This window comes from Schistocerca serialis, chromosome 2, assembly GCF_023864345.2.
Source record: "Schistocerca serialis cubense isolate TAMUIC-IGC-003099 chromosome 2, iqSchSeri2.2, whole genome shotgun sequence".
Classification (NCBI taxonomy): domain Eukaryota; kingdom Metazoa; phylum Arthropoda; class Insecta; order Orthoptera; family Acrididae; genus Schistocerca; species Schistocerca serialis.
Genome location: NC_064639.1, coordinates 594,553,961 through 594,575,940, shown reverse-complemented (window position 1 = coordinate 594,575,940; position 21,980 = coordinate 594,553,961).

Sequence of the window (21,980 nt, the reverse complement as noted above, 5' to 3'; positions counted from 1 at the left end):
ACAATATTTCCGAGTATCCTATTTTATTGAACTGAAAAGTCACTTCAGTAAAGTTTCTCTCCAGTTAATAAACTTTGTGGAGAAGTAAATTCCATAATTATTCAGTGAGCGTAAATTTGGAAGTACTCCATGTACTCTGCACTAAATTTTTTTAAAGTTTCACCAAAGCTCAGTTCCCAAGAAAAGATTTATAGTATTCAGTTTAAAGATCGTTCTTATTGAAATCTCAGTATAGTACCACAGTTACTGCAAAAATTGTGATGATTCAGAATTATTACTCTCTAGTGGACTTTGAAAGGCCAGCATGGGGATTAATTACTGAACAACTTTGGAAGTAACAATGTTTAAAATCTCATGTGTACATAGTTAACAATTTTTCTTGTGGTGTGCCTAAAATGTTCAGCCTTGATCTAAGTCTACTGATAGATTAGATTCTGGATCACCATGCTAATTGCTGAGTCACATTGCCCATATTATAGTTACAGCATTAATGAAGTGCACTTGGCAGCAATCTAAAATTTGTGTGCTATAATAAACTTGAACCATGCTTGCGTGCCTCAGCGATAAAGACAACCGTATCGTAGGTGTAACGAAAACGGAGGGGTATCCGTTGAGAAGCCAGATAAACGTGTGGTTACTGAAGAGGGGCAGCAGCCTTTTCAGTAGCTGCAGGGGTAACAAATGGTTCAAATGGCTCTGAGCACTATGGGACTTAACTTCTGAGGTCATCAGTCCCCTTAGAACTGAGAACTACTTAAACCTAACTAACCTAAGGACGTCACACACACCCATGCCCGAGGCAGGATTCGAACCTGCGACCGTAGCGGTCGCGCGGTTCCAGACTGTAACGCCTAGAACCGCTCGGCCACTCCGACCGGCGCAGGGGTAACAGTTTGGATGGTTGGCTATTCTGGGCTTGTGACATCAACCAAAACAGCCTTGCTGTACTGGTACCTCGAACGGTTGGAAGCAAGGGGAAACTACAGTCGTAATTTTTCTCGAGGGCATACAGCTCTAATGTATGGTTAATTGATGACGAAGGAATCTTCTTGGGTAAAATATTCTGGATCTTCGGGTGGGGACTATTCAGGAGGATGTCATGATCAGGAGAAAGAAAACATGCGCTCTTCGGATCGGAGCGTGGAATTTCAGATCCCTAAACCGGGCAGGTGGGTTAGAAAATTTGAAAAGGGAAATCGATAGGTCGCCGGAGGAACAGGACTTTTCGTCAGGTGAATACAGGGTTATAAATATAAAATAAAATATGGCTAATGCAGAAGTAGGTTTAATTACGAATAAGAAAACAGAAACGAGGAAAAGCTACTACGAACAGCTTAGTGAGCGCATTATTGTAGCCGAGATATACAAAATCCCGACATCCACCACAGTACTACAAGTTTATATTCCAACTAGCTCCGCAGATGGTGAATAGATTGAAGAAATGCATGATCAGATAAAAGACATTATTCAGATAGTTAAGAGTTAATAATGATGGGCGCTGGAATTCGATAGTAGGAAAAGGAAGAGAAGGAAAAATGGAAGGTGAAAATGGACTAAGTAAAGGAACGAAAGAGCAAGCCGCCTTGTAGAATTTTTCGCAGAACACGATTTAATCATCGCTAACACTTGGTTTAAGAATCAAGCAAGAAGGTTGTATACGTGGAAGAGGACTGGAGATACCAGCAGGTTTCGGATTGATTATTTAATGGTTAGACAGAGATTTCGGAACCAGATTTCAAATTGTAAGAAATTTCCAGCGAAGATGTGGACTCTGACCCCAATTTATTGGACTGAAAAAGGTAGGAAACTAAGAAGATGGGACCTAGTTAAGTTGAAAGAGCAAAAGTTTGTTGAGAGTCTCGAAATGAGGATTTGCCAACAATTGACAAGAACAGGAGAAGGAATACAGCAGAAGAAGAATGGTTAGCTTTGAGAGATGAAATAGCGAAGGCAACAGAGGGTCAAATAGGTAAAAGGACGACGGCTTGTAGAAATCCTTGGATAACACAAGAGATATTGAATTTAATTGACGAAAGGAGAGGCCGGCCGGAGTGGCCGAGCGGTTCTAGGCGCTACAGTCTGGAACCGCGCGACCGCTACGATCGCAGGTTCGAATCCTGCCTCGGGCATGGATGTGTGTGATGTCCTTAGGTTAGTTAGGTTTAAGTAGTTCTAAGTTCTAGGGGACTGATGACCTCAGAAGTTAAGTCCCATAGTGTTCAGAGCCATTTGAACCATTTTTTTTTTTTTTGACGAAAGGAGAAAATACAAAAATGCGGAAAGTGAAGCGGGCGAAAGGGAACACAAACGAGTAAAAAATGAGATTGACAGAAAGTGCAAAATGGCTAAGCAGGGGTGGCTAGAGAACAAACACAGGCAATAGAAGCATATATCACTAGGGGAAAGATAGATACCGCAAGTCCTTTGGAGAAAAGAGTACTACCTGCATAAACATCAAGAGCTCACTCAGATGATGGAAAACCAGTCCTAAGCAAAGAAGGGAAGGCTGAATGTGAACTATAATTCCAAAGAAAGCAGGTGCTGACAGGTGCGGAAATTATCGAACAATCAGTTTAATAAATCATGGCTGCAAAATACTAACACGAATTGTTTGCAGAAGGGTGGAAAAACTGATTGAAGCCGACCACGGGGAAGAGTAAGTTGGATTCAGGAGAAATGCAGGAACATGTGAGGCAATACTGACACTATGACTTCTCTTAGAAGATAGATTGAGGAAAGGTAAACCTACGTTTATTGCATTGGTAGACTTAGAGAGGAAGTTTTTGACAATGTTGGGAGGAACACTCTCTTTGAAATTCTGTCGACGGCAGGGGTAAAATACAGGAAACGAAAGGCTATTTACAACGTACAGAAACCAGATGGCAGTTATAAGGATCGAGGGGCATGGAAGGGAAGGAATGGTTGAGAAGCGAGTGAGACAGGATTACAGGGTTCTACATCTACGTCTACATACACACTCCGCAAGCCACCGTACAGTGCTTGGCGGTGGTACCTTGTACTATAATTTGTCGTTTCCTTACCTGTTCCACTCGTAAACAGAGCGAGGGAGAAACGAATGTCTATGTGCATCTGTAGAGCCCTAATTTCTCGTGTCTTATCTTCGTGGTCCTTACGCGCAATGTTTGTCGGCGGCAGTAGAATCGTTCGGCACTCAGCTTGAAATGCCGGTTCTCTATATTTTCTCAATAGAGTTTCTCGAAAAGATCATCGCCTTCCGTCCAGGGATTTCCATTTGAGTTCCTGAAGCATTTACGTGTTGTTCTAACCTGCAGGTGACAAATCTAGCAGCCCGCCTCTGAATTGTTTCGATGTCTTCCCTGAATCCGACCTGATACGGATCCCAAACACTCGAGCAGTAATCACGAATAGGTCGCACCATCGTCCTATATGTAGTCTCCTTTAAAGGTGAACCACTCTTTCCTAAAATTCTCCCAAAAAAAAACCGAAGTCGACCATTCGCCTCCCCTACCACAATTGTCACATGCTCGTTCCATTTCATATCGCTTTGCAACGTTACGCCCAGATATTTAAATGACTTGACTGAGTCAAGCAGGACACTAGTAATACATTACAGGTTTGTCCTTTCTACTCATCCGCATTAACTTACGATTTTCCGCATTCAGGGCCAGCTGCCATTCATCACACCAACTGAAAATTTTGTCTAAGACGTAACTTCCTACAGTTACTCAACTGCGACGCCTTACCGTACGCCATGGCATCATCGGCAAACAACTACGGATTGCTGCCCACCCTGTCAGCCGAATCATTTATGTATACAGAGGACAGAGGCGGTCCTATCACATTTCCCTGGGGCACTCCTGACGATACCCTTGTCTCCGATGAACACTCGCTATTGAAGACAACATACTGGTTTTTATTATTTAAGAAGTCTTTGAGCCACTCACATATGTGAACTTATTCCATACGCTCGTACCTTCGTTAACAGCTTGCAATGAGGCACAGTGTCAAATGCTTTCCGGAAATCTAGAAATATGGAATCTGCCTGTTACCCTTCATCCATAGTTCGCAGTATATCATGTGAGAAAAGGGAAAGCTTAGTTTCACACGAGCGATACTTTCTAAAATCATGCTGATTCGTGGACGTAAGTTTCTCTGTCTAAAGAAAATTTATTATATTCGAACTGAGACTATGTTTAAGTATTCTGCAGCAAAAAGAAGTTAGAAGTATTGGTCTGTAATTTTGCGGTTTCGTTCTTTCACCATTCTTATATGCTGGAGTCACCTAGGCCTTTTTCCAGTCGCTTGGGACTTTGTGCTGGGAGAGAGATTCACGATAAATGCAAGCTAAGTAAGGGGCCAATGTTGTAGAGTACTATTTATAAAATCGAACTGGGATTCCAACCAGACCTGATGATTTTTTTTCAAAGCTTTCAGTTGTTTCTCTACATCAGGGATGCTTATTACTATGTCGTCCGTACGGGAACCTGTTAGATGGTCAAATAACGGTATGTTTGTACGATTCTTCTGTGTGAACGATTTCTTGAACGTGAAGCTTAAAACTTCGGATTTCGTTTTGCTACCTTCAGCTGCCACACCGGACTGGTCAACAAGGGACTGAATGGAAGCCTTAGACCCGCTTAGCGATTTTGCATGAGACCAGAATTTCCTCCCGTTCTCTGCCATGTCTTTTGCTAAGGTGTGACAGTGGTAGTTGTATGCTTCGCACATAGATATTTTCACAGACGCCCGAATCTCTGGTAACCTTCGCTTGTCGTCATTTATGCGCTCCCTTTTGAACCGAGAGTGCAACAGCCTCTACTTTCTCAGCATCCTCCGAATTTCGTTAGGTAGGTCTTTTCCATCCTTTATCCACTTACTAGGCACACAAGACTCCAGACTACGATTTAAAATGTGCTTAAATTTGGTCCATATTTCCTCTACATCTATGTATACGAACAACTGCTTACCTGCTCTATCTAGCAGAAACACTCTCCTATCCTTCTTGACGGATTTATTAACTTTCGTATTGCTGTAATGACATTACGATCGATAATCCCTGTTTCTGTACTGACGTTGTCGATAAGGCCCGGCTTATTCGTAGCTACAAGGTCTAAGATATTGCTATTGCTTGTGGGCTGCCGAGCTAGCTGCACAAGACAGTTCTCAGAAAACGCATTCAAAAGTATTTCGCATGACTGTCTGTCTGTACCAACCACTATGAATCCAAAGACATCCCAGTCTGTAGTTGTTAGATTAAAGTCCCTGCAACTAGTATTGCATGATCTGGGTATTTACGAGCTACGGACCGTAGAATTTCTTTGAACAACTCTAACCATCACAGCAGAATCGGATGGGCAGTAAAAACATCCAACAATTAATTAGGTCTCACCTATACCTGTCATACGCGACCAGATAACTTCACCGTCACACTCACCTTCAACCTCACTAGGGACAATATTTTTGTCAACTGCAGTGAACACTCCTCCTCCTACAGCCTCTAATCTGTCTTTCCGATATACGTCCCAGGACTCGCTAAATATCTCAGAGCTTTCCACTTCAGGTTTCAGCCATTTCTCGGTCCGAAGAATAACTTGAGCGCGAGAACTTTCCTGGAAGGCAGTAAATTCGGTACCGGTAACTTTACTACGAATATTTCGACAGTTTACTGATAAAATTATGACAGTAGAAGTGTCTTTATTCACGACTCCGTTTGACTCCCCTTGTTGTACAACGACTGGCGAATGTTCATCAGAGCATCCCAAACTAATGCCCAGCCTAAAAGACTCATGTGCACTCCACAAGCACTCTGCTACCCGAGTAGCTGCTTCCTTTGTGTAGTGCACCCCTGACCTATCAAGGCGAGTCCTGCGAACCCCTAACCATAACCCAGGTCTAGAAATTTGCAGCCATGACCGTCGCAGAGTCGATATCCCCCACTCGGCTCCAAACCAAAGGACCCCGATCAACTCTGGGAACTTAGCTGCAAATTGCAAGCTCTGCTTGCACCCTGCGCGTGAGGCCAGCAGTCTTAACCTTCTCCGCCAGACGCCTGTACGAACTGAAGGTGCCTCAGAACGCTTGCGACAGGCGTCGTTGGTACCGCCGCGAGCCACAAGATGCAGATGACCGCACCCTGCACGCCTCCACATCTCGAATGAGGCCCCCGGCAGACATACCGAGTGTACATTGGCTTTCCTTTCAGCCCTGAACGCTACCTGCCTAAGGGAATCCATAATGCGCCTAACATTGGAGCTCTCAATAACTAGTTAACACCTCCCCCCTGTGAGCGGCCACCTGTCTACTCACAGCGTGAATGGGCGAGGCCAGGCGGCCAGTCTCCACATTGGCCCTTCGCCTCGAGCGACGCGAACGCGTTACCACCCGCCACTTACTCTGCTGTGAGAGCGGATCCACCGCGTCGCGTGCACTAGGATGTGCCTCGGAAGCAGAGCCCATCGACAAGACAAGTGACTACTGAAGTGTCACATGCGACGCGACACATTCTCCACCACCGCTACACCCGGAGGCAGCAGCTTGAAGGTGACTGACTGTAGCCAAAAGCTCCTTCAGCTGTTCGCGAACGGCAGCCAGCTCCTCCTGCGTCCGCACGCGGCATGCACACATCCTAGCCATCCTAGCAAGGCTGTATGAAGATGTAAACTATAAAAGCAGACAGAATATTAGATATGCAACTTGCTACCCTCTTGATGTGTCACCAATGGACACTGATGCGTTAATGAGCTATGTAGCTGGCTGTTCAATGAGTTACTACTGCGCTACAGAGTGAGTCAATTTACAGTTACAAAAACGCAAGATTAAACCTCTTAAACAGAAATTTAATAAATATACTACGACAATAACAGAGAAAAGGATAAACACTCCACTTGCCGCGCTGTAGTTGTATATCCGCTGAGAGCTGTAGTTTGACTGACTGGCTTACTTAACGGACGTACGGTTGCTTTCAAAACAAAACATACGAGTAGCAACTGCGTTACAGACTATCCGCGATGTTATTCTATCTGCACTTTGAAGAAGTAGTTTGGATTCCGTAGAAATACTGGAACACGTGAGGCAATACTGACAGGGAGCGAAAGGCTATTTACAATTTGTACAGAAACCAGATGGCAGTTATAAGAGTCGAGGGACATGAAAGGGATGCAGTGGTTGGGAAGGGAGTGAGACAGAGTTGTAGCCTCTCCCCGATGTTATTCAATCTGTATATTGAGCAAGCAGTAAAGGAAACAAAGAAAATCTGGAATAGGAATTAAAGTCAAGGGAGAAGAAATAAAAACTGATGACATTGAAATTCTGTCAGAGACAGCAAAGGACTTGGAAGAGCAATTGAACAGAATGAACAGTGTCTTGAAAGGAGGATATGAGATGAACACAAAGAAAAGGAAAACAAGAATAACAGAAAGTAGTCGAATTACATCAGCTGGTACCGAGGGAATCAGATTTGGAATCAAGCCACTTAAACTAGTAGATGAGTTTTGCTATTTGGGCAGTAAAATGACTGATGATGGCTGAAGTAGAGCGGATATAAAATGCAGACTGGCAACTGCAAGAACAGCTTTTCTGAAGAAGAGAAATATGTTAACGTCTAGTATAGATTTAAGTTTAAGGAAGTGTTTCCTGAAAGTATTTGTATGGAAAGTATCCATGTAGGGAAGTGAAACATGGACGATAAACAGTTTAGACAGGAAGAGAACAGAAGCGTTTGAAACGTGGTGTTACAGAAGGGTACTGAAGATTAGATGGGTAGATCAAATAAAAAATGACGAGGTACTGAACAGAATGGCGGAGACAAGCAATTTGTGGCACAGCTTGACCAAAAGAAGGGATCGGTTGATAGGGCTCGCTCAGAGACATCAAGGGATCACTAATTTAACAAATTTAGTACCGGAGGGAAGTGTGGGTGGTAAAAATCGTAGATGGAGATCAAGAGATGAAAACAGTAAGGAGATTCAGTAAACAGGTTGAGAAATATGTAGGTCGCAGTAGTTATTCGGAGATTATGGGGCTCTCACAGGATAGAGTAGCTTGGAGAGCTGCATCAAACCTGTCTATGGGCTGAAGACCACAACACAATAAGCAACTGACTACAACTATCCATCTACACTCCTAGAAATTGAAATAAGAACACCGTGAATTCATTGTCCCAGGAAGGGGAAACTTTATTGATACATTCCTGGGGTCAGATACATCACATGATCACACTGACAGAACCACAGGCACATAGACACAGGCAACAGAGCATGCACAATGTCGGCACTAGTACAGTGTATATCCACCTTTCGCAGCAATGCAGGCTGCTATTCTCCCATGGAGACGATCGTAGAGATGCTGGATGTAGTCCTGTGGAACGGCTTGCCATGCCATTTCCACCTGGCGCCTCAGTTGGACCAGCGTTCGTGCTGGACGTGCAGACCGCGTGAGACGACGCTTCATCCAGTCCCAAACATGCTCAATGGAGGACAGATCCGGAGATCTTGCTGGCCAGGGTAGTTGACTTACACCTTCTAGAGCACGTTGGGTGGCACGGGATACATGCGGACGTGCATTGTCCTGTTGGAACAGCAAGTTCCCTTGCCGGTCTAGGAATGGTAGAACGATGGGTTCGATGACGGTTTGGATGTACCGTGCACTATTCAGTGTCCCCTCGACGATCACCAGTGGTGTACGGCCAGTGTAGGAGATCGCTCCCCACACCATGATGCCGGGTGTTGGCCCTGTGTGCCTCGGTCGTATGCAGTCCTGATTGTGGCGCTTACCTGCACGGCGCCAAACACGCATACGACCATCATTGGCACCAAGGCAGAAGCGACTCTCATCGCTGAAGACGTCTCCATTCGTCCCTCCATTCACGCCTGTCGCGACACCACTGGAGGCGGGCTGCACGATGTTGGGGCGCGAGTGGAAGACGGCCTAACGGTGTGCGGGACCGTAGCCCAGCTTCATGGAGACGGTTGCGAATGGTCCTCGCCGATACCCCAGGAGCAACAGTGTCCCTAATTTGCTGGGAAGTGGCGGTGCGGTCCCCTACGGCACTGCGTAGGATCCTACGGTCTTGGCGTGCATCCGTGCGTCGCTGCGGTCCGGTCCCAGGTCGACGGGCACGTGCACCTTCCGCCGACCACTGGCGACAACATCGATGTACTGTGGAGACCTCACGCCCCACGTGTTGAGCAATTCGGCGGTACGTCCACCCGGCCTCCCGCATGCCCACTATACGCCCTCGCTCAAAGTCCGTCAACTGCACATACGGTTCATGTCCACGCTGTCGCGGCATGCTACCAGTGTTAAAGACTGCGATGGAGCTCCGTATACCACGGCAAACTGGCTGACACTGACGGCGGCGGTGCACAAATGCTGCGCAGCTAGCGCCATTCGACGGCCAACACCGTGGTTCCTGGTGTGTCCGCTGTGCCGTGCGTGTGATCATTGCTTGTACAGCCCTCTCGCAGTGTCCGGAGCAAGTATGGTGGGTCTGACACACCGGTGTCAATGTGTTCTTTTTTCCATTTCCAGGAGTGTATATTAGATCAATTTGAGCTAAATAGTATAATAATGTGAATGCTTCTTGTGAACACAAATAATAATAGGAATTGAGAAAGTAATTACCTGACAACCATTTCAAGGACAATATTTTCCAATTAGCCAAACTACTGTTACCTCGCTTGATGAATTGCGCTAGTGCTTGGTAACTTGTTTTTAAAACGTTATTTCAGTGTTAAGTAAAGTCGCTCCGAATAATTAAATTTCTTTATGAACCGAGTCAGTGCGTGGTACCCCTTTTCCTAATTAGGCGACCGTTTCCTTTTACACGATTACAGGTTACTTGATTACTGATAGAACAATGGTTCGATTCTCGTTTGTTCTACTACTGCTTCCTTTCAGTAGAAGTCCTTAGAGAAGCGAAAATACTACCATACCTTAATCATTATACGCACGAACACGGTCCAATTAAAATCCTTTCACAGGAGTAACATAATCAGGGTATTGCTAATTTAGTAGTTGCCGGTAGTTTATAAACCGCGCTAGTGGAGAAACAGAAGGCCGTACCACAAGAACTCCTTAGCAACATTGTGGCCAGCTTGAGATCACATTGCAGAGCATGCATTGCCGTCCGACCCTACTAAGAACCATGTCCCGCTTTTTGTAATGTCAAGGAGATCATCATTACAAATCCGGTGTCTTGATTGTAATTATTGTCTTTGAATTGGAGTGTCATTTCCTTACGTCTCATTCCACGTTTATTTCAGTTAGCTTCTGTATTATACTGTAGCAGTTGTTTCTATTTATGGTCTGAGGTTCATCGAGCTATGACACTTGGCAGCCACACATTATGCGAAATCTATTTTCGTTCTTAAGTTTTGCACACCGATGTAGCATATTTGCTTCAACACCTGCTTGCCGTAGCGAAGTAGTAGCCAAAACTCCACTGTTGAACATGGCCCAGTAGTGTAAATGGCAGCTGTGTGAAGCCATACCACTGTTTCCACATAAACAATATTAGCAACAGGCTCTGCAGACGTCTGCCTGGTAGTAGTAGTTTCCTCATCCTACGATGCCACTTGGACGAAATGACACGATGACAATAGTGTGCGTTTAGAGTCGAGGGAAATGGTCTTCTTTCCCAGTTTTTTATGTTTTTTTCTTTCTTTTGAAAAGAAAAGGATCGATACGGTCCCACTGGCGAGAAGTCAGTGGCAGATACTACTTGAATTGTTATCAACTTTGTCTGACAGTGTGACCAAAGAAAAAGCTTTAAAGATTTTGTTTGCTAACGAACACCCTTCCTAATCTCTTAGGGAGAAAGTGTGATATTTTCAGTCTTACCTCTTTTTCTTCCTTTTTTCTTGATTTTGCCGTAACAACGCATTGTGTCTCATTTTAGTATGGACGTGATAACTACCAGGTATTGCTGAAAAGTACTGCCTCCGAATTTTTATGTGAAAACTCTCAAAGCTTTTTAAATGAAACAAACATTATTAACATTCTACCTAAACCGCTAGAGGACTCCCAATTGTTGCAAGTAACACGGCGGCGTGTAAGGTAACTTTGTCGGTGCTTGAGAAATAGCATGCTGTAATCGAGTTTCGCTACGGTCGCAGGTTCGAATCCTGCCTCGGGCATGGACGAGTGTGATGTCCTTAGGTTAGTTAGGTTTAAGTAGTTCTAAGTTCTAGGGGACTGATGACCTCAGCAGTGAAGTCCCATAGTGCTCAGAGCCATTTGAACCATATTTTTGTAATCGAGTTTCAAATTTGAAGAGTTCGTCCACACGTGAAGCACCCTCTCCTTCAGCATAACATTGCCAGGTCACGCATGAGCGCTGCAACATGTGCAACGATCCGACGTCTTGGGTTCACTTCATCGATCATCCCCCATGCAGTCGCGACTTGGCCCCACCCGATCTTCGCCTGCTTCCGAAGCATGAAGGACACCATCTAGGACTTCACTTTGACAGTGAAGATGCTGCGCAAGCAAAGGTGACTTTGTGGCTCCGTCAGCAAAGTTAAACATTCTACAGTGACGGCATCAACAAACCGGTGGCTCGTTGGGAGCAATGTGTTCCTTGCTATGGTCACTATGTCAAAAAATACATCTGCAGGCATCTGTAATAAGGCTGTAGAGTGTTAATAACTTCTGTTTTATTTAAAAAGCTTCAAGAGTTTTCACAGAAAAAATCCGGAAATATTACTTCTCAGCGTGCCCTGATAGATCGTTAAGTGCACCGAGAGCTAACCCAATGGTGTAAGTGCCAGACTGAGTGCGGGCCTTAGGTGTGACAAAGATAAGGACTCTTGGGGACGCGGCAGTTATGCGGCTGCAGAACGTGGCGACACTTGCTGGGTCTGCGGCCGGCGGCCGGCCGAGTCGGCGTGTCTGGGATGCCGGCGGGCGGCGCGCCGCCCACGCGCCCTGCAGCCGCCGCCCGCGGACGGCACGGCCGGAACGCCGCACCGCAGCCACACGGCGCGCCCGCTCCGATCTACTTTCGAGGCATTCTTTACTCCATGGAAGTCACGTCTCTTTCAAATGCCCGTACCGATATACGTTGTCCAGTAACATGAACGTGACCACCTATCAAAAGCCTAACTGTGGTCCACAAGGCTAGTTGCATCCATTGTGCCTTCCAGAACGACGAAACCGCTCAGGGAATGACACGAGAACATTCGCAGACCATAACGCATGCAGGGACATTGCTTTGAGACGTTTCACGCCTCACACGCCAACTGCCGCTTGTCTGATGGAACGTAAAACGTGATTCATGTCAAAAGGTCACCTGTCACCACTCAGCGGACGCCCAGTTGCGTTATTGGCGCCCAAATTCACCGATGAGCAGCAGCCAACGCGAACTAGGCGCTTACTGAGGAGGTACATACGCTGCAACGTTTACTGGACGGTCGTTATGAAGACACTGTTGGTAGCCGCTTGGTTCATCTGAGCGGTGAATTACTCAACAGTTGCACTTCGTTCACCCCTGTCATCTGTGGCCTATGGTGCACCTCGGTTGCGTCGGCACCGGTTTTGGATAGCGTCATTTTGCCATTCACGGTATACTTAAGGTACGGCGGCATAGGAACATTTTACAAACTTAGCTGTTTCTAAAATGCTTCCATCTTTGACGCGAAAGCCAATGACTATGTCCTTTCGAACATCAGATAAATGGCTCCGTTTCCGCGTTACCAAGCGACTACTCTATTTTCTGCGTTTCCGTGGACACTCTTTATAAATCCTCCAGTGCTTGTGCTGCCACCTGCCGTCTGAGAATGATAACTGCACATTGACTTTGAACATAGGCATTGGCCATATTAATCTGACTTGACCTTGTAGTTACACTGCTGGGCACCAAGAAGGGTAGCAAATAGCGCAGTTTCACTGATTGCGGCCATACAATGCGTTAGGAAGAGCGCTTAACTGAACTTGTACATGATTTGGGAGGGAGCGAAGTTTACTTCACGGTACTGGCAGATCTGGCACCACCCGTGGCTCAGACCCTGCGGACCTCGAACTGAGCCTGAATGACGCATGGGGGATACGCCATGCTGTGTTGCCCTATCCCTGTGCTAGAGTTCATCAGTCGTAGTGGCTTCCGGATGCTGGCGTGCCAGGGTCTCGCAAACCGTGAACAAACAGTTTTATTGGGTGAGAGATCTAGAGGACATGCTGGACTAGCAAGTACTCTGACAGTGACGGCACGGCCGGCCGATTTTAATATCCGATTGGCCAGCCGATTGTTTTTTCGTTCAGTCATTCTTTTTTCAGTAGAATGTAACTAATCTCTGCGGTGACGTCGGCTGTACGAAAGTTTTTCACTCAGTCTCCGACTGACAGAGGCTGACAGTTACGTCTCTTCTGACAGTTACTTCTGAGGAATTTGTTGCGGACATCGTGGAATATTCCCGATTCAGCCCCTAGAGTTTCATGAAGTTCCGACTCGAGGTGGCGCTATACGTAGCGTCGAAAATTGCGTCTATAACGGAAGTGCGTTCCAGGCAGACGGCTGTCACTCAGTTTCTTTAGCGGAAACCCAGTGCACTGAGAACAGTGAGCGTTTCGGCATTCTGATACAGACGCAGAACTCACTATTAAGAAAACACCTGCTCATAAACATGGCCAAAGAGCGGACCACAAGTCACTAACTGGCAGTCAACGGAAAGCCAATATCGGAAATACAATAATAGTGACGACACACGATAACAGAATGCAATCAACAAAAATTGTTATGGATAAATGGATGTAAGGCGAAAAGTTAGGGGCCATGTACCATCATGTGCCATTTCCTGTTACTACCTTAGCACAGCAAGATTAATTACGTGAAAGCAACAATAACTAGCCAAACGGTGTACCGCCTCACTGCAAGACAGCGCCCGTACAACGACGGCGAAAAGCCCGAAGGAAAACTACGCTGCCAAACCCGATTACATAGCCTCAGCAATTGCAAATTTTGAGACTCAGGCAGCTCCTAAGCCAATATAATTAACAGAGCGATGACGTCCGCAATGCCAGAATGCATCTCGAAACCGGCACCCGGCAGTACGAGACAAGCACCTTTCTCGGTACTTATCTCGTCTGGCAGGGAAGTCGGCTAAAACCCTACTAACTAGGTACTGCGTGACGAAGGTGGGGTGGGGGGTCCGGCCACAGCACAGAAGAAACACGCTATAGCTCCGGCTCTGGAAACACCATCGGCTCAAGATATCTGAAGTCGCGAATCGAAGCTGAAGCTTGCCGGCTCCAAAGGAGGCCTACAATTCAGCACAGCGCACCTGGTTTCAGCTCTCTCATAGGTGTGCCACGTCCCAAAGCCGGCTCGCGAGGCAACGCACGAAGACGGCACTCGAAGTCAGCCACGGATTCAAATCGGCCCACAGATATGCCCAGCAACCACTCGCCGGACTCCCTGCGCAAGACGCTTGCGCAAGTACTCGCCTTTGTCGCTGAGCGGACCTCTCAACGCCGTTCTCTTTGCTCCGTTACCACTCCCCAACTCGCCACGCCACAATACACCCCGTCCGCCATCAACAACCTCGAGCAAAGATCTTAGTGGCCTCAAACCAGAGAGACATCACAGGATAGATCGAGCTAGTAGCTCCAGGAATTCGAAAAGGGACGCCAGCAACCCTGCCACGGCTCAGTTGGCAAAAAGGGCCAACGTTTCAGCTCAGAATTGAATGCTCTGCACTACGTCGACTGTTTTTATTCAGTTTCTCTCCAGACTATTTTCTCACGAAGTAAATGAAACAAATAATCCTATCAGTGCGTGAAACTACAACCAACTGATTCCACTGTTTTCATTCAGCTGCTCCCACAGACTGGCTTTGCTGATATGGATAAACGGATAGTCCAATCGATACGTCGATCTACAAACCGACTCAATTGTTTGTGTCTATTTGATTGCCCCCATACATTGGTTCCACTTAAAAAAAAAGAAAGAAATGAATAATTCATATGCAAACCTCAACAACAGACAGAAACGATTTTTTTCATTTGGTTATTTCTACCACTAGAGTTGAGCACACTCTATCGAAGTAGGTGGACAGAAAGGGGAACATGCGATCTTACGTTACATTGTTGAAAGACAAAGTCACAGACCTCTCGAAGATGTGGGACGGATACCGGCCTTAACACGCCTAAATTAGGGGCTGCGTGAACCAGAGGCGATCGTGTTGTATATCCAGTGGCAGCCCCTGCCACCACGCCAGGTCCATGTAACGATGACGAATGCAATCAGGCAAGGTTCGTTATGGCCCTCCTGAAACTGTCGACTCCAGCTTCGTATGGCAGTCGTGGGATCCCTAACGACGTGCTCAGCAGTACTATGACACGACAAGCACTCGAGCCTCTCGCTGACCAGAAAACTGATGGCGGTACTCTACTTACATTGTGTGTACCCAAACATGTAGTACGAGTCACGTCAGTTTGGGCGTCTGTAGCATCTCGCTTCCAAGGTACTGTAGTTTTAAGGACCGTTTGTGTAGATCCAAGTGATGTCGGTGGGCCGTCTTGTAATCCTCTGCTGTGCGGCGTTATGCGGATGTGGCATGGAGCGGCTTGGGGGCACCACACCGCTCTCCCAACCCTTGCTTTGACTTTCAGACCATGGAGCCGCTACTTCTCATCCAAGTAGCTTCTCAGTTGACATCACGAGCTGATCACATCGCGTTCTAGTTGTCCTACCAAGGAAAAATCCCTGGCAGTGCCTCTCTTTTATTATGCCCTCCACTTCTGATAATACTGAACATGGCTTCAAATGTACTAAAGTAATCAGTATCGTTCTTAATGCTCACTGTTAGCATTATTATTATTATCACCAATTATTATTTTTATAAATAATGCAGATTATAATTATTCTAACTTTCATGTAATATTTTTTAGTATGTGTCGTTCTTGGTCAGATGAGTGAGGTACTTATGGCCCCAATCTGGACAGGCAAAACAAGCAATAAATAAATGTAAGTGCTGCTAGTTTGTTTTACAATTTTAATTTGCAACAATATGAAATTATTATACCAGTCCTTGACAGAGACAGGAATACGAATACAAATCGTACCGCAAGACCGAAGATTTTAATATTTGTCTAGGTTGAGCTCTGTTTAATGTTTGTATAAAACTTGTGAACAATATAGAACCATATCTGAAACTGGTTTGATGGTGCTCTCCATCCTAGTCTATGCTATGCAAATCTCTTCATCCCTGCATAACTATTGCTTCCTACTTCTATTTCAGCCTGCTTCCTGTATTCAATCCTTGTTCTCCTTCTACAGTTTTTAGCCGTCCCATCTTCCTTACCTTACCGAATTAACAATTCCTCGGTGCCTCGGGGTGTGTCCTGTCAACCGATCCATTCAGTAGTTTAAACGATATTTTTAAAACAAAATACTGCTCGTGGCAAGAGTTCCACATCGAAAGATCGATACAGGAGAGTAATGGCCTTGTATATGCTCATCAGAGATACACTCTGAAGATAAAGGTTTTCATGGCCGAAGGCTAAGGTTACAAATTTTCCTCTATATGAATGTCCTAATACGAGTCTGACGAACATCAAGGTTTTCTTTCCCGATTAGGAAGGCGGTGGTGTTCCATATAGCGACACATAACCTACATGAACCTACAGTTCTGACTGTACTTCAAGGAAACACTGAACTGACACGTATCCAGAAAAGGGCATTCGAGATTTACACGGATCAATTTTTTTTTTGTGAAGCGTTTTATTACCTGGTTCCCCTTGCAGTGCTGAATATAAATATACTCTACAAAGGCTGTGATTACGTGAAGAGGAAATGGAGTCAAGAGACTACATATTTCACGCGGCGAACGACCGCAATTCAAGTTAGACAGCTCCTGTCGGCCACGCCTAATGCGTTGCCGCTCGAGTTTCTTTGTCGCAGGATATATTTATGAGACCTTCTGCTTCTTAAGTACGTCTCACCAACTTGTATTACCTTGAGCAAAAAGATACCTCTTACTAACAGACGTACACTTTTTTAAAAATTTTCTGTTTATTTGCAAATTTAGTCTTATTCAAGTATTGGTGCCAATTCCGCCAAAGCCTTTCAGCCAGGTCTACGCGACGTCCACAGTGGCTGTGGTATAGGATTCTCTCAGTTCTGAAAACAGAGACTGATATTCGTGAAAACGAAATCCATCCTTGATGATCACTCACAGGTGGAAAAGACAGAGTAAGAGAGCCGGCGAGTGAAAAGTCCCTGCCCGCGGACAATGGACGAGGAACACACTGATCTGCCAATTGTCGATACAGGTAGACTTCCACCGAGATTCAGAATGCCAGTGTGTGGAGCTCTCGTCTTGTTTCGTCCCCTGGCATTCTCATTTGCTACGAATTGTGGTTTTCGTAAGCTGTAGAATGTGTCTAGGTCCACGTGTATTGAGGTCGAACACTCGGTGAAGGCAAAATAAGCTAAAAACGAGACGTTTAGAAAAACCATAGAACACGTTTACCGTCACGTTCGGCGTTAGTGATATTGCGCGGTTTGACTCTGAGCACTATGGGACTTAACTTCTGAGGTCATCAGTCCCCTAGAACTCAGAACTACTTAAACCTAACTAACCTAAGGACATCAGACAACACCCAGTCATCACGAGGCAGGATTCGAACCTGCGACCGTAGCGGTCGCGCGGTTCCAGACTGTAGCGCCTAGAACCGCTTTGCGAGGTTTATCAAATCGACTTTTCCACACAAAGGAAATGTCATTTCGTCATTCACAATTACTCATTTCGAAAGCTGCTCATCATCTTTAGAAACGGCTGTGGAAATCTTGCAGGACACCTGTTCCTTTGGACTTGGTGCGGAATCCATTGCAGCCGATTCCTCACTGTCGCTGAAATTTGGCGCTACTCGTAAGGGTGAAGTAAAAAATACGAGATGTGTGAGAAAAGTAATGACACTGACAGTACTGCGACCGATCGGGCAGCGCTGTTGTTCTGCTTACGCTGTACACCTGCGCATTAATCCCTTACAGGCGCTCAGTCCGAGTTTCAGCTCCCTACAGCCATCACGTGATTTCTGACAGCCCCATCAGTGAACTTGTGTTTTTGTAGTGTGCTACGAAAGTGGAACAGCGAAATTTAGAGCGACGTTATGTAATCAAATTTTGTGTTGAACCTGGATAATCCGTGAGTGTGACACTGGAAAAGTTGAAACAGGCCAATGGGCAGCATTCCTTATCAAGATCACAAGTTATTCGCTGGCACAAACCAGTTTTGGAAGGCTGAGAACACGTTGAAGAAGAACCTCGCTGAGGAAGTTCGGCGTTTAACAGTAATGCGCATGTGTGTAGAGTGGGTTCACACGAACTGCTCAATCATAAAATGGCTGCCTGTCGGCTAACCGTGAACTAAACCGCCATTTGGATCAGAGACTGAACGCAATAAAGTAAAAGCCTATCGCCTTTTAACAGTAGAGAAATAATTTGGAGGTGATTCAATGAAACCTCTGCCTGGCACTTAATTGTGAATTGCAGAGCAGCCATGTCGATGTAGAACAGGCGATGTGTTGCCCCTCCAATGTCCAGTACTATCGTTGGGCGCGCTGTCAAAAAATGGCTCCAAACAGTCAAGCGGTGAAGCTACAATACGTACTTTCTTTCCGAAGCACGAACTGCGTACGCTAACAGAATCAAAAATGGTTCAAATGGCTCTGAGCACTATGGGACTTAACATCTGAGGTCATCAGTCCCTTAGACTTGGAACTACTTAAATCTAACTAACCTAAGGACATCACACACATCCATGCCCGAGGCAGGATTCGAACCTGCGACCGTAGGAGTCGCGTGGTTCCCGATTGAAACGCCTATAGGCACTCGACCACAGCGGCCGGTGCGGCGCGCTGTCATAGAGACTTTCTGTGCTGTCGCGTAAAGGGTAGCGGCAACAATATCGCTATGTTGACAGACATCGCTGTTACAGAGGTCGGCACTGGCCTTGTGGATATCGGTTTTGCTGTAAACAAGCCTGTTTCCTGACTCAAGCTAAGTGACGTGACTGTACGGGTCTGCACGGTCAAACGAACAATGAACTGTCCGATCAAAAGTATCCAGACACCTCTATACAGGGTGATACAAAAAGGTACGGCCAAACGTTCAGGAAACATTCCTCACACACAAATAAAGAAAAGATGTTATGTGGACATGTGTCCGGTACCGCTTAATCTCCATGTTAGAGCTCATTTTAGTTTCGTCAGTATGTACTGTACTTCCTCGATTCACCGCCAGTTGGCCCAATTGAAGGAAGGTAATGTTGACTTCGGTGCTTGTGTTGACATGCGACTCATTGCTCTACAGTACTAGCATCAAGCACATCAGTACGTAGCATCAACAGGTTAGTGTTCATCACGAACGTGGTTTTGCAGTCAGTGCAATGTTTACAAATGCGGAGTTGGCAGATGCCCATTTGATGTATGGATTAGCACGGGGAAATAGCCGTGGCGCGGTACATTTGTATCGAGACAGATTTCCAGAACGAAGGTGTCCCGACAGGAAGACGTTCGAAGCAATTGATCGGCGTCTTAGGGAGCACGGAACATTCCAGCCTATGACTCGCGACTGGGGAAGACCTACAGCGACGAGGACACCTGCAATGGACGAGGCAATTCTTCGTGCAGTTCAGGATAACCCTAATTTCAGCGTCAGAGAAGTTGCTGCTGTACAAGGTAACGTTGACCACGTCACTGTATGGAGAGTGCTACGGGAGAACCAGTTGTTTCCGTACCATGTACAGCGTGTGCAGGCACTATCAGCAGCTGATTGGCCTCCACGGGTACACTTCTGCGAATGGTTCATGCAACAATGTGTCAATCCTCATTTCAGTGCAAATGTTCTCTTTACGGATGAGGCTTCATTCCAACGTGATCAAATTTTAAATTTTTCACAGTCAGCATGTGTGGGCTGACGAGAATCCGCACGCAATTGTGCAGTCACGTCATCAACACAGATTTTCTGTGAACGTTTGGGCAAGCATTGTTGGTGATGTCTTGATTGGGCCCCATGTTCTTCCACCTACGCTCAATGGAGCACGTTATCATGATTTCATACGGGATACTCTACCTGTGCTGCTAGAACATGTGCCTTTACAAATACGACACAACATGTGGTTCATGCACGATGGAGGTCCTCCACATTTCAGTCGAAGTGTTCGTACGCTTCTCAACAATAGATTCGGTGACCGATGGATTGGTAGAGGCGGACCAATTCCATGGCCTCCACGCTCTCCTGACCTCAACCCTCTTGACTTTCATTTATGGGGGCATTTGAAAGCTCTTGTCTACGCAACCCCGGTACCAAATGTAGAGACTCTTCGTGCTCGTATTGTGGACGGCTGTGATACAATACGCCATTTCCAGGGCTACATCAGCGCATCAGGGATTCCATGCGACGGAGGGTGAATTCATGTATCCCCGCTAACGGGGGACATTTTGAACATTTCCTGTAAAAAAGTGTTTGAGGTCACGCTGGTACGTTCTGTTGCTGTGTGTTTCCATTCCATGATTAATGTAATTTGAAGAGAAGTAATAAAATGAGCTCTGACATGGAAAGTAAGCGTTTTCAGACACATGTCCACATAACATATTTTCTTTCTTTGTGTGTGAGGAATGTTTCCTGAAAGTTTGGCCGTACCTTTTTGCAGCACCCTGTATAATGGGGAATTGACTACTAGTTGTCACAGAGGCAGATCCACCAATGTACTAGGAGGCGGCTAGTATTGTGTTGCCACTAGGGAAGCAATAAAAGCAGCGTGGCTCCGTCGGGACAACACAGCGACTTCAAACGTTGACTGACTAACAAATCCATGAGGAACATTTCAAACCTTCTAAAGCTGCTGAGGTCGACATTTGATGAAGCGGAAACGTGAAGGAACAGCTACTGTTAGACTGAGACCAGGTCGACCTCGAGTACTGACGGACAGGAACTGTTGTAAGAAGTCGCACGAAGTCAGCGGAAGGAATCACTCGTGGGTTGCAAAATGTTACCTGCAGTCCAGCTAGCACAATAACTGTCTGTAGGGAGGTGAAACAAATGGGGTACAATGCTCGAGCAACTCCTCGAAAGCCACACATTTCTGTACTCAGTGCTAAGCGATGCTCGAGGTGATGTAATGAGACGGTGGGTGACTGGAAACGAGTGATTTGGAGCGATGACTCACTCTATACACTGTGGCAATCCCATAGAGGATAGAATTTGGCGAATGCCTGGATAGCGTTACCTGCCATCACGTGTAGTTGCAACAGTGGAGGTGGTGTTAAGGTACGGGCCTGTTTTTGGTGACTAGGTTGTGGTCTCCTAATTGGGCTTAAGAAATCGCCAGGCATTTAATTGTGAATTGCAGATCAGCCATGTGGATGTAGAAAAGGCGATATGTTGCGACTCCAGTGTCCGGTGCTGTCGTTGGGCACGCTGTCAAAAAATGGCTCCAAGCACTGTGGGATATAGCAGGTTATGAACACATTTTACAGCATTGTGTACTGCATAATGTACAGGAACATTTCGGAGACGATGCTGTGAGGTATCGGCTTGTGCTTAGTAGCGTTCCTGAAATGGACTCGCCTGCTGCGTCCCGATCTGAGGCCATTGGAACACCTTTGAGACGAGTTAGGAGATGTAATTCGCTCCAGACCTCTGGGTCCACCACCAGGACCTTCTCCGGTTTCGGATCTTGAGGAAGAATGGGCTTCCATTCCTTTACAGACTTTCAGACACCTCACTGAAACGGTCATAACCAGTGTTCAAACTGTGATAAAGGCGAAGGTGGGCACAGCTCATATTAGTGTCTACTAATAGGTGTCTGGTTACCTTTGATCGGATAGTATTTGTCTGTCCATTGGATACAAGTTGCATAGGCCCGCTGAGATTCTGAATGGGTTTGAATTTGATCCCAGCCAACAGAAACATCATTGTTGTGGGACGAAAAACCGGCAGTCTCGATGGGCAACAGAACTGTTACTGTTGACTTCTGTCACGTGTTGACAGATGTTCT